The sequence below is a fragment of the Setaria viridis genome, chromosome 5, assembly GCF_005286985.2.
Source record: "Setaria viridis chromosome 5, Setaria_viridis_v4.0, whole genome shotgun sequence".
Classification (NCBI taxonomy): Eukaryota; Viridiplantae; Streptophyta; class Magnoliopsida; order Poales; family Poaceae; genus Setaria; species Setaria viridis.
The window spans coordinates 25,083,692-25,097,071 of record NC_048267.2 but is presented as its reverse complement, the minus strand read 5'-3'; the positions used below and the strand labels follow the sequence as shown (position 1 = coordinate 25,097,071).

At 45.3% G+C, this 13,380-nt stretch overlaps 1 pseudogene; it reads right to left on the bottom strand.

Annotated features, from left to right (window-relative positions):
• Positions 1-10,081: 10,081 nt before the first annotated feature.
• On the bottom strand, positions 10,082-12,350 carry LOC140222847 (uncharacterized; annotated as a pseudogene).
• Positions 12,351-13,380: the final 1,030 nt, after the last annotated feature.

Sequence of the window (13,380 nt, the reverse complement as noted above, 5' to 3'; positions counted from 1 at the left end):
AGCAACTGAGAAACTGACGAAGACCCCTGAGACACCAAAAGATGATCAAGCAACGCCACAGGGTAAACTTGTAGTGGAGCATTAGCTGATAAAACCGGCAACTCCTGGCTGATAGTAATAGAAGGAGCAACATGCTTTCTAATAAGTTGAGATACATGAAGCACTGGATGAATTCGACAGTCCTCATGAAGATCCAACTTATAGGCCACCTGACCCACCCTTTGCAGAATCTTGAATGGGCCATAAAACTTGAATGAGAGCTTCTGATTAGACCTGGGAGCAACTGAAGTCTGAATGTAAGGTTGTAATTTTAGGTAGACCAAATCCCCAACATGAAATTCTCTTTCAGTTCCTTTTTTATCAGCTTGCGACTTCATTCTTTGTTGAGCTCGTAACAGTTGCTGCTGAATAGAGATGTCAACAAATTCCGTTTTGATAGCCAAGACTCCAGATCAGGTATTGAACTGGCAGTCAAATTAGTAATACCAAAATGCCTTGGGGGTTGACCATACAACACTTCAAATGGAGTATGACCCAATGCTGAATGAAAAGTAGTATTATACCAGTATTCAGCCATGGACAGCCATTTACTCCATTGTCTTGGACAGGAATGAACACACATCTCAAAAAGGCTTCAAGGCACTGATTCAATCTCTCTGTCTGGCCATCCGTTTGTGGATGGTAAGAATAACTCATCAACAATTGAGTATCAGATAATTTGAACAATTCTTGCTAAACTTTGCTAGTGAAAATTTTCTGTCAGAGATAATTGCCTCAGGCAACCCATGGAGTTTATAGATATTGTCCATGTATAATTGTGCCACTTGCAAAGTAGTAAAGGGATGTGAAAGTGGCAGAAAATGAGCATATTTGGTGAACTTGTCAACCACTGCCAAAATTGCATTCATTCTATTAGATGTAGGTAGTCCTTCAATGAAGTCCATACTAACAATGGTCCATGGAACAACAGGCACAGGCAATGGCTGCAATAGACCTGGAGTCTTCACATGTTCCACTTTAGCTTGTTGACAAATAGGACATTGCTGAATATAGGACCGAATGGTAGGCTTCATCTTTGGCCAGGAGAACAGTTGTTTGATCCTATGATAAGTGGCATGAAAACCAGAGTGACCTCCTATGCCACTGCTATGTAGAGCTTGCAGAATATGTTGTTGAGCCAACTCATTGTTGCCTATCCACACTCTGCCCTTATGCCTAATTATGCCATCCACAAGCTGATAATCTTGGGAAGCATTGTCTAAAATAGCCAATTCAGTTAACAGCTATTGTGCCATAGCATCATCAGCATATCCTTCCTTCAGTTTGTCAATCCAAGCAGGAGTGCAAGAGGAAATAGCAAAAATAGCATTACTGACTGGACATCTGGATAGTGCATCTGTTGTTGCATTAGAAACACCCATCTTATAAACTATTTTGAATTGCAAGTCCATCAGGTTTAAAAGAGCTTTGTGCTGAATTTTGGTATGAACCCTTTGCTCAATCAGGTATAACAAACTCTTATGATCAGTTTTAATGATAAACTCTTGGCCTTCCAAATAAGATCTCCATTTGTCCACAGCCATCAGAATTGCTAAACACTTCTTTTCATAAGTAGACAACCCTTGGTTTTTGGGACTTAAAGCTTTGCTCAAATATGCCACAGGATGGTCATGCTGCATAAGCATAGCCCCCAGCCCCAAATCACTTGCATCAGTCTCCAAAACAAAGGGCTGTTGAAAATCAGGAATTGCCAACACAGGTGTTTGAACCAAAGCTTTTTTGAGCAACTGAAATGCTTCATCAGTAATAGAAGTCCACAAAAACTGGGTACCTTTCTTCAGTAATTCAGTCAAAGGTTTACTGAGCATGCCATAATGCTTAATGAATTTTTTGTAATAACAAGTTAAGCCCAAAAGACCTCTCAATTACTTCAGATTGGTAGGTGTTGGCCATTGTTGAACAACTGTAATTTTTGATTGTTCAATGGACACCCCCTCAGCTGAGATACAATGGCCCAAATATTCAATATATTGCTTAGCAAAAGAGCCTTTAGGCAGCTTTATCAAAAACTAATGTTGCTGAATAATGTCCAGAACTTGCCTTAACAACTGCACATGTGCCTCATAAGTTGGAGTATAAACCAATATGTCATCCATGAAAACTAGGACACCCTTTCTCATCAATGGTCCAAAAATTTGATTCATGGTGCTCTGAAAGGTTGCTGGAGCATTGGTGAGACCAAAAGGCATAACCAAAAACTCATAAAGTCCACTATTTGTTCTAAAAGCAGTTTTGTGCTCATCCCCTTTCACAATCCTGATCTGGTGATACCCAGATCTAAAATCCAATTTGGAAAACCACTTAGCACTAGCTAGTTCATCCAACAATTCATCAACAATGGGCAAAGGATGTTTATTTTTGACAGAGATAGCATTAAGGTGCCTGTAATCAACACAAAATCTCCAAGTCCCATCTTTCTTCCTGACCAAAAGCACAGGAGATGCAGATGGGCTGGTGCTAGGCCTAATGGTTCCATTTTTCATCATTTCAGTCAATTGTTTCTTAATTACGGTTTTTTGAGCAGGAGCATACCTATAAGGTCTGACATTGACAGGTTGAGCACCAGGAATCAAAGCAATGTGGTGATCATATTGTCTAGAGGGAGGTCAAGATGTTGGCTCTTGAAAGAGGTGCTTGTAATCCACCAAATGTTGCTGAATTTCAGGTTTATCAGAATAATGATCCAGGTCAGTAACAGAGTTTATGGACCCCAGCTCAGTTTGCAGTTGGCACTTAGACACTTGATGTAAGATTTGGACACAATGAGTTACTGCCTTCCTTCTGAGAAGACCTTGTAACTTTCTTGCACTAATAGCTGTTGCACTTGGTTACTTCAGAGGGAACACCTCGCAATGTTATCCTCTTCCCTTGATAAGTAAACTTCATTATCTTTTTCTTCCAATGTACCCACCTAGGACTGCAGTCTTCTAACCAGCCTTGCCCTACAATCATGTCAAAATATTGAAGAGGCAAAATACCCACATCTGTGAGAAAAGTATTCTTCTGTGATGCCCACTACAGATTTGAAATTCTCTTATTGCAAATCATGGGACTGCCATCAGTAGTAACATAGTGAGAGGCCTCACAAGCTTCCATAGGATAATGTAACTGAGCAGCTAGCTTTTCACTAATTGAAGGACCGGAAAGGCGACCAGAGGGGGTGAATGGGAGCCGATTCAAATTTTCTTCAAGAAACTCGGCCAAAAACCCACAAGCCTCTCTTCTAGCAAAATCAAGCCCAGTTAGCTACGCACGAGCTAGTGGACCTCGGAATGATGCTAATAACCCAATTTGAGAATAGCGGAAGCAAGAAAGGCTCTAAACAAGCTCCGGAAGAGTAACTTTGAAAACTAACACCTCTATGCGGAAAAATCCGGAGGAACCTTCAGAAAATTCCGGACGTGCGGAATTTTTCGGAGAAATCTCTGGAGATTTCCGGAGGTCCGGAAATTTCCGAAATTTGGTCCGGAATATTTTGGAATCCCAGATTTCAGCTTGCGTGGAGATGGAAGAAAAATCCGAAACTCGATCAAACGACCTCCAAAAATCATAAAATTTTAACCATAGCTTCCCAACAACATAACAAACATATTCCCAAAGGATCTCATCAAAAAGATTAGCCAAACAAAGGGAATTAAAGTTCTTGTGAAGAACACCGCTTTTTCAACCCTAGAACTTGAATCGACCCGATCTATGAACTCGTGAGTTTCCAATCAAATTCCTTTAGTGGAAAGGTTCAACTCACGTCCTAATTCATTTCCAAACAACCGGATTGACTCAAAACTCCCCACAAAACACGAATCGACCAAAAACGTGAGAGGGAAGAAAAGGGAGAAAACAAGAATGCGAAGAACACAAACGGAAATTGCAAATCCAAATGGGATGGAACAAGATGGCACAAAATAGATCTTTGGATTACTTCACCATGTTCGGTTACAAGCCACTCCTTAGCACAATCAAAGCTAGGATAGCGAAAAGATCAAACAAAGATTCTCTCCTCTCTCCCTCTACCAAGGCCTCTCACAAAACAAATGAGTAGACTACCACCAACTAGCCCAAGAGGTTGCTGCCCCAAACAGCCACTTCTCATATATATAGGCATTTCGCAAATGTCCAAAATGCCCTTACATTAAGCATACAACCCAAATACCCCTCAGGGGTAAAGTTGTTCAACTTTTTCTTTGTTCATAGGACGGACCCGACGCCTTCACAACTTCGCTTCGCCTCGACGCAAGCTTCACGATGGTGCCACACGTCCTCCGACTTGACGCCGTTCGGCCGCACCGAACTCGCCCCAGGTTTTGAGGCCCAAACCGGCAAACTTGCCCGCGCGGTGCTTTTGAGGCCTAAACCACCCAAATCCTCTGCACACCACCTAGCGTGACTCACCCCCGGTTTTAAGGTCAAACCGGTCAAACCCTATGCACACCCTCCTAGCATGACTCACCCCCGGTTTTAAGGTCGAACCCTCTTGCATGCCCACCTGGCGTGACTCACCGATGTTGATGCGTGTCCAGCCTCCGCCAAGCCTTCGACGCCTCCAAGTCTTTTGCTCCCGGCTCCCAGGCCGCCTACTCGACTTGCCTCCGTCTTGCTTGACTCGACCGACACCGTCTCCATCACCGTCTGTGTACTCTTGCTCTTCTGTGCACCATGTGGATCGCCTATGACTCCGCCCGGACTCCTCGGGTCCCTCGATCCAAGCCTACTCATGTCCACCCTTCATAGCTCTAGTACATCGGCATGGACCTTTCGCGCTTAACCTTCACCTCATGCCGTCGACCGCCATGTCGCATCCTACACCTGCACATTACAAGCCAAGAGACACAACACACAAGATATATTTTGTACAAACACCAAAACACAACACATCCGGTTAGCCGTTAGGATAATCATGCACATATGAAGTCAGGACTCAACCGGTAAAGCCTCAAATCATCTAGTCAATCACTCATCACAAATAGACCAAGACACATCTCAACTTGGTCTCTCGCTAATAAAAGAGTCAACACTTCCTGAATCCACCAAAATCAGAATCTTCTGATTATCAACCAGACCATGCAACCTCATGGTTTTTCTCCTGGAAGTACTTTGAGAAATGGTGTCACCTACAACCATAACCACATTAGCATCCTCTTCCTCACAATCACTGGAAGCAGAAAAACAGTCCCCTGGCTGCTCTAAGTCATGTAACAACTTCTCAATAACATGGAGGGAAACTTGAGCAGGACATTTGTGATTATGGCCCCATTTTTCCCCACACTTGAAACACAGACCTTTTTTCTTTCTGAACTGCATCAGGGACTGCAATTTGTCATCAGACTCTAATTTTTTAGATTTAGCTTTAGATGAACTCCCTTTTTCAGAGCCATTCTGTCTGAACTTGTCAGAAACAAAATTGGGCTTGTAATTGGACCTGAGATTCTTCTTGGCCACAGTCTTACTTGATTGAGTAGCCAAAACCTCTTCCTGCACAAAAGCCAACCAAGATGCTTCCAAAACATTGCAAGGTCTGTGTAAAGCAATGGGCTCCTGAATTTCTTCTTTAAGCCCCCCATGAACCAAGTCACAAAATAGGTGTCATCATAGGCAGTGTTGTAGAGGAGAACACCATGAGCTAATTCCTCAAACTTCTCAAGATACTCAGCAACAGAACCTATCTGACGAAGGACATCAAGATGCTGAAGCTGAAGATGATATTGATCTCTGTCAAAGCGCTCAAACATTGCCTCACAAAGCATGTCCCAATCCAAAATCCGGCCTCTCCGCTCCAGATGATTGCATCCAAGCTGCTGCCGTCCCCTTGAAGTTGAGAGCTGCGAACCAAGTCTTCAAATGGGGGTTCACAGAGTACACCTCGAAGAACATATCACAGCGATCACACCATAATCGAGGGTTATCTCCATCAAACCGAGGGAACTCGAGTTTTGGCAAAGGTGGTTGCCTGGCACCAAGCTCGTGATTCCCTGATGAACTATCAAATGGAAGGGGATGCAAATCCTGAAACATACCTGTGACCAGGCGTGGCGGACAGGATCCAAGGATCCCACCGCCAACGTCCCGGTTGATGTTGTCCTGACGGTGCCCATTGGGCTGCTCCGAAGCTAGCGCGCCAGCTGCGACGGAGCAACGTTGAGGTCGATGGAGGTGCCCCAACTCGACGACGATGGATATTGTGGATGCGGAGGAGGCGGAGGAGGCACGGCTTCCAGGCAGTGCAGCCGGGATGAAGCCTCCTCAGTCTTGTTCAGCAGCGCGCCTAGGGAATTCTCTGTCGTAGATTGCCAAGCCTCCAAACCACTGATCTTATCCAGTGATTGCTGCATCATTAACTCAAAGCTCTCAAACTTCTTCACGAGATCCTCAATTGTAGCCGCCATTTGAGTTTGGAGCTTCATCGGCTTCCGTGGCGACGCCATTGCTCGCCGAGATCTGAAAAAATTTCTGGCGCAATTTGTGGGCGATTCGGCTCTGGATACCAATTGTCGTGGTCTTAGCACGTCAAGACCGTGATGGGATTAGATTCAATCGTGTGCTCGACTGAGTCAGAGAAGAATTGGGAGAAACAACAAGAGGAAGAAAGAACAGCGAGGAATGAGGAACATAAAAGAGGGAATAGACAGTATAGTGAATCGCGCGTGATTGATCTTCGTTTATTCCTTGTCTGTGTAATGCTTACACCTTTATATGCGTTTTTACAACGGCCTTGGGCCCACCCTAACAACCCAACGCCTTACACCAGGATGACAACTCAAATCAACACGACATCCTTCTCTCGCGCGTTGTCTGATAGCCGTCCGGCAACAGGCGCTGTAGCGCGTCTGGCACATTCAGTCTGCCGTTTTCTTCAGTCTCCTCTCACAGCCTTCCTCTCCATTCTTCGCCAACTTGCTCCTACACTCCAGTGGCAATATGGACATGACATTCCCCTAGAGTTGACAAGCATGTCTTATGTCCGTAGTCGATCTAGAGTTTTATTGAGCTTCAAGTCATCGCATTTATTTCTGTTGCAATCAGTTATTGGTTGGATATGCGGATGGCTGTTTGAAATCTGCGGTTTAATGTGCTGTGCTTTTGGATCTCCAGAAAAGCGGAAATACCATAGCGCCTGGGCTCTGGGCAGCCAGACTGCTAGAGCTCCTCACCGGAGCTGTGTGGCAATGTGGAAAATAGAAACCACGCAAACCACTCCTGTTTGTACCAGTCTATCAGACTTAGGTCCTGTTTGGAAAAGTTTCCTATTTGTATCAGACTAGGTTCTGTTTGAAAGATTAGTTTTTGAGCTAAAATCGGTATAAATTAGAGGCACCAAAATTTTGTAATCAGATTCAGAAAGTTTGTATGGAGTTGAGTTGAGACTGAGTACTTAATTTACCCTTGAATTGGTCCAAAACCGGTTGAAGAAGACTGTCGTTAGGAGCCTTGGCGGCAGCTGGTGGATCCGGGGTTGATTCATCGGCGTGGAGAGCACATCGACATCTGTTGTGATGGACCTAGGATTTCGATACAGGAGCCCGTTCAAACCGACAACAATCATACGTAAACGACCAACACACGCATGAGCACACCGACATCTGTTGTGTGAGCACACCGGCATCTGTTGTGATGGTGAGGTGAGTGGCTAGGTGCGAAGCTAGGATTCCGACATAGGTGGTCGTTCAAATTGATAACAATCATATAGGTAACGTAACGAAATATATAAATAGCAAAGACACGTAATGAAATATATAAATACCAAATAGTATACATAATAACCAGCATAGGTAACAAAATATATAAATAGCAAGGATACGTAACAAAATATATAAATAGCAAAGAATATACATAATAACCAAATAGGTAACGAAAGATATAAATAGCAAAGATACGTAATAAAATATATAATAGCAAAGATAAGTAACAAAAAATATATAAATAGTAGAGTATACATAATAACTAAATAAAAATTATGTTACCATATAAAAGAAAATAGAAAAATATTGAATATTATAGAGAAAAGAGAACGACGGCTTCATGACTCGTGTCGAGATTGGCACATAGACCGGTGGGTACGGACTTAGGAGAAGAGGGGGAGCCTAACGATGGCTTCATGACTCGGGTCGAGATTGGCACACAGACTGGTGGGTACGGCTGACTTTTTTATTTTTTAGCCCTTTTTTTCGAAAGATTCTCACAAATAGAAATAGGTCTCTGGCAGAAACATTTCAGAATCTGGACCCTTATCTTGACACCATCCACGCTGGCGCCAAGCTTACACGTCTCGGTGCCAACGCTTCTGGCGTCTAGGTCGTTGCGCAGCTGGTGATGTGGCTGTTGACATGGCATAGGAGCTTGGTGCCTGGCTGAGTGGCGCCAAGATCTACAGCGCCAATTGAGAATGGAGTTGTTGGCCAAATCTGTCTCATGCCAAATTGGCATGCAACTCGGTCAGGCAGGTGGAACTCGACGGCATAGAAACAATATCAGAGGACACCTCATCCTGTATAAGCCCTCGTCGCTCCCACACATTGAGCTCAAAGGAAAAGGAAGTGCCCCCTCTCCTATGTACGACTCCCACGACACCTGCAACATGTCCAAACAAGATGTTAGATGATATAGTAAACCAATTGAAACCGGCATGTGAAATAAAATTTACTTACACTAGACACTGTGAGCGTGTCTAGCTCGTTCGTGTAATCGCGGTACGCCCACTCCAACCTCATGTGGGGAACCCTAACCTTGTCCCAAAGGTATGCCCACGCGGCTGTCATCTCAGAGGTTGATCTGGGAACCATGCACGACGAGGCAGAACCTCAGGACGGCCAACTGGTAGACGGGCCCACATCTACAATTGAAGTTGGTACACGCATCCACCAAGTGATGATGAGGACGAAGACCAACGACAAGCCTCGCACAACTGCCGATAGAGAAAACCCAAAACTGCAGAGCTCTAGCTGTACTGACCCGCCTGGTGCCAGTCAGTGAGGCAGTGGATCCACATCCACGACGTAGTGTCACCTGTGGCGTCGGGGAAGAGAATGCAGGCAAAGAGGTGTAGGATCCATGCCCTGCAGTAGTTCCCAACTGTCTGCTCATTTGCATCCTTGGGGCAATGTGCAAACTGTTGTTGGAGCCAGGAGATTAGAACATTAGAAGTGCGAGCAGCTTGCTCATCAACCTGACGACCAACGAAGGCCGCTACTCGTTCTCTTCAACCATCTGACCTGCACGGCCCGGTCACTGCATCACCGCGAATCGTGAGACCTAGCATCTTCTGACAATCCTCGAGTGTAACTATCATCTCTCTGAAAGGCAAGTGAAAGGTATGAGTCTCAGGCCGCCACCTACAATTTAGATAAATGAAGATTACATGTCAAAATAGTCTAGGGCATGAACAATTGGCAACCTTGGGACGCAATGATTAAAGATAGTACCTGTCAACCAACGCTGTTATGGCTGCTGAGTTGAACTTGGGCAACCCACGATGAACCTGAAATGAGATGACATCTAGGCCAGCAGCCTGCAGCAAAGAAGTGTATCGCTCATCGTACCGCATGTCCAAGAACCCATCGTGGGTTCTAGAACGAAGGAGCAGAAGGTCCTGCATGAAATGAAACACAGTCTTCTGTTATTTCATGAACAGCACATGTACGCTCACAAAAATTCGATCAACAAGTAAACATTATTACCTACCCCCCTGCTATGAGACATCCTCGGTGGGTCTAGTCATACACCGAGTCGAGCAGGTGGAATTGAGCCATCCTAAAAAAATCAATGAAATATAAATTAAGTATGCAACAAAACATAAACTTAGAAATGTACAACAAAACATAAATCAACGAAGCATAAATTGAGACATGCATAATTAATTGAATGAATACGACATATATGAAATAATGAGAAGAACCACTAGTCGCACCTCACTAATCTGCCAATGACAAGTGCGTGAATTGTGGCCTAGTCTACCGCACTTGCCGCACTCGTTCTGCTCGGGGTCAGTAAGAAATGGGGTTGCTCTACCACGCCTCGTTCTTCCGGGTATCTAATCCATAATCATCCTGTGCCTCGTTCTCTTCCTTGATCCACGCTTGTTCCATCGGCAAGCTGGATCCGCAATGTACTTTGGTCCATCATATGGAGGCCACTCTCTACTGTCCCAAAAAGGCACGAAGCGGGGGCTCCATATGTGCACAAGCGTGTCTACACTGAACTCGTGAGGTATCATGCTCTCGATATCAAAGTTGCGATGCCTAGCTGTTGCCACCAAATGAGAACATAGAAAGTGGTACTGCCCTGGTTTACCACAAGTGCATGTGAAATCTCAGAGGACTACCACATGCATCCTCGAATCTCGGACCTCGCCGTCGGACGTTGTGCCGTCCCTATGCTCCACCTGATAAGTCCCTGTGGCGAGGTCAAAACATGTAACCTCATGTGTGCCCGTCCTTTCTTTTGCCTTTTCTAGGTGTTCCTTTGGTTTTGGAGGCCATTTCTCTCCGACACTCTGTAACTTCAATGCATAGGCGTGCCTATCGTTGAACCAGGCAACAGGCTTGTAGAAGGTGAACTGAATGATTGCGTTCACGAGCATAGCATGTATCCCTAATAACAACTTATTGAATGACTTCGCCATGTTGCTGCACTGAAACTCCTACCTCCATCCACCGGCGTCGTGAGCTCTTGTCTATTTCTCCAAATCCCTCATCAAACCTGTGAGCCATTGTCTACCTTCTGCATTTGATGTGGTCCTGACCTGCTCCAACTTACGCTAAAAGTACCTATCCTCAAGCTGCCTAGCAGCATCCTGGAACAGCTCAAAGTTATCCTTCACACCATCCTTCCGGAGTAGATTCTCGGCAAGGTGCCGAGTACACCAACGATGGTGCAAAGGTGCATACCCCTCTATCTGCTCTCTCACGGCATTAAGTATGCCCTGGTGCCTATCAGATATGATGCCAACCTCCCTGCCAGGCCCAACCACATGTAACTGGACTAGCCTCAAGAACCATCCCCAATTGTCATTGTTCTCCCTCTCAACCAATGCAAATGCCAAAGGAACCAAGTTGTTGTTCGCGTCATAGGATATGGCTATAAGAAGTGTGCCCCTATATTTGCCAATCAAGAACGTACCATCAATGGAGAAGATGGGACGACAGTGCCTAAAGGCCTCGACACACTGAGGGAAGCACCAGAAAGTACGGAAGAATATCTGCCTCCCATCTTTCCATTCATTTGGTTTTGGGATGTACTCATAATGCATGCCTGGATTGACCGCTTTGATTGCATTGAAAAGTACCAGCAACTGCTCATACCCAGCCTCCCAGTCCCCAGATATCATCTTCCACGCTCGTTGCTTAGCTCTCCAAGCTTTATTAGAACTTATCACATAACCTCCATACAACTCCTCAACGGTCCTGATAATTGTCCTAACCTTCATGTTGGGTTCTAACTGCAATATCCCCAACAACCGCTTGGCAATGAGGGTTGATGTCAACTGCCGATGCTTCAGTCTAAGCTCATGGTCAGCACAATTGTGTGGCCTAACAACTTTTGTGATTTTTCACTTCCCGGTGACCTTTTGCTTTCTTGCACAAACTGTCCATGGGCAGCTTTCCTTGTCACACACAACTGTGTAACGGTGCTCCGCATATGAATGCAAGACCTTGTAAGGTCTCTTTCGTATCACTGCAAATGCCTGCAACCACCTCTTCAATGCAAGGAGGTCCTTGAATACCCTACCCTTCTCAATTACCATGCTAGGACCAGCCTTAGGAGCTTCTAGGAGCTCATCATCATGTCCTTCTGCACACGCCTGATTGGAATGAGCAAGATCGCTGAACTCGTGAACTATTGGTCACTGCAGCCAGGAAAGATACGCATGAACATCTCAACATCACTCTCTGTCATCTCTCCAATAGGGCGATCATCATCAGATTAAAGAGCCATTCCCATCTCATATGCATCCGAATCATTCATAATATCAACACTATTGGAGCCACGGAATCTATCTCCACAATGCACTTGTCAGTCAACTGGGAGCACATCCACATTGTCAAGAATGTCTCCTACAACATAAGTACAAATATGAGGAAAGAAGAAAAGAATGGATGTAATGAAGGGGGTTAGCTCCCAACAAGCATGCGGATAAGACACTTACTCGGATGATTCTGTGTGAACGGGATCTCATGAGGAGGACAAGCATCTCCAACTACCTCATTGGGGGCAGATTCAACATCGGGAACTGTATGTGCAACCTCCACATCCATAACAGGTTTTGGGATGGAAGGGTCGAAGTGTGCCTGCTGACCCATTGGTAGGGAAGACTAGTGAGGGATGGGATCAACTGACACCTGACGCACAACCACGTCCAAACTTTGGAATTGGCACTTCATAACCGATCTCACATACTTCTCCCACTGGTCTGCACATCGAATTGGGATCATCTTCCTTAGAAGGTTGGGAGGGGTACCTAGGTGAAGTACACCCTCCACTACGATGCCATCATCTCCATGGCAATGTAGCTCCTCCCAAGTCCTTGTAACCAACTCACAAAATGAAGGCTTCTCATCGAATAACACAGCCACGCTTTGCATCTCAACAAGCTCAACATATCCATAATGATCTCTTTCCACGGTGCCTCCATGATAGATGCTAACTAGGTTGTCCATCTAGTCCATACACATAACGATGCACAATTCCTTTAGTAAAACATAAATGAAACATACTAAATACAAGATCTCTAGTATGAAATAACTAACTAAATAAATACTATCAATTCACTACTAACTATTAAGTACTAATAACTAACTATGTAACTAAGTATATAACTATTTAACTAACTACCATACTAACTATATGACTTTGTAAAGAAATCACATATGAAGAAAATTCTATCTAACTATCTATCCAACTACAATATCAAACTATTCTATCAAACTATTATACCTATCTATCTAAATTCTAACTATTCTATCTAAATTATATCTATCTATCTAAATTGTATCTAACTATCCTTTTACCTTGTAGGGGACGGTCGATGCGGGGAACGGCGGCGGGCGGGCCGGCACGTGGACCTGCGGCGGCGGGCGGGCGGGCAGGCGCGAGGAGCGGCAGGTGGGCGGCCGGGACCGGGGAGCGGTGGGTGGGCTGGCACGGGGAGGAGTGCCAGGCGGACGGTCGGCCGGGTGGCCACGGGAAGCGGCGGGCGGCCGGTCGGGCGCGGGGAGCGGCGGGCGGGCCGGCGCGGGAAGGAGCGCCGAGCGGGCGGCCAGCCGCGGGGACGAGCGGCGGGCGAGCGGAGGAAATGTCCAATGCGAAACAGAGAAAGGAAACCTCCCGTGT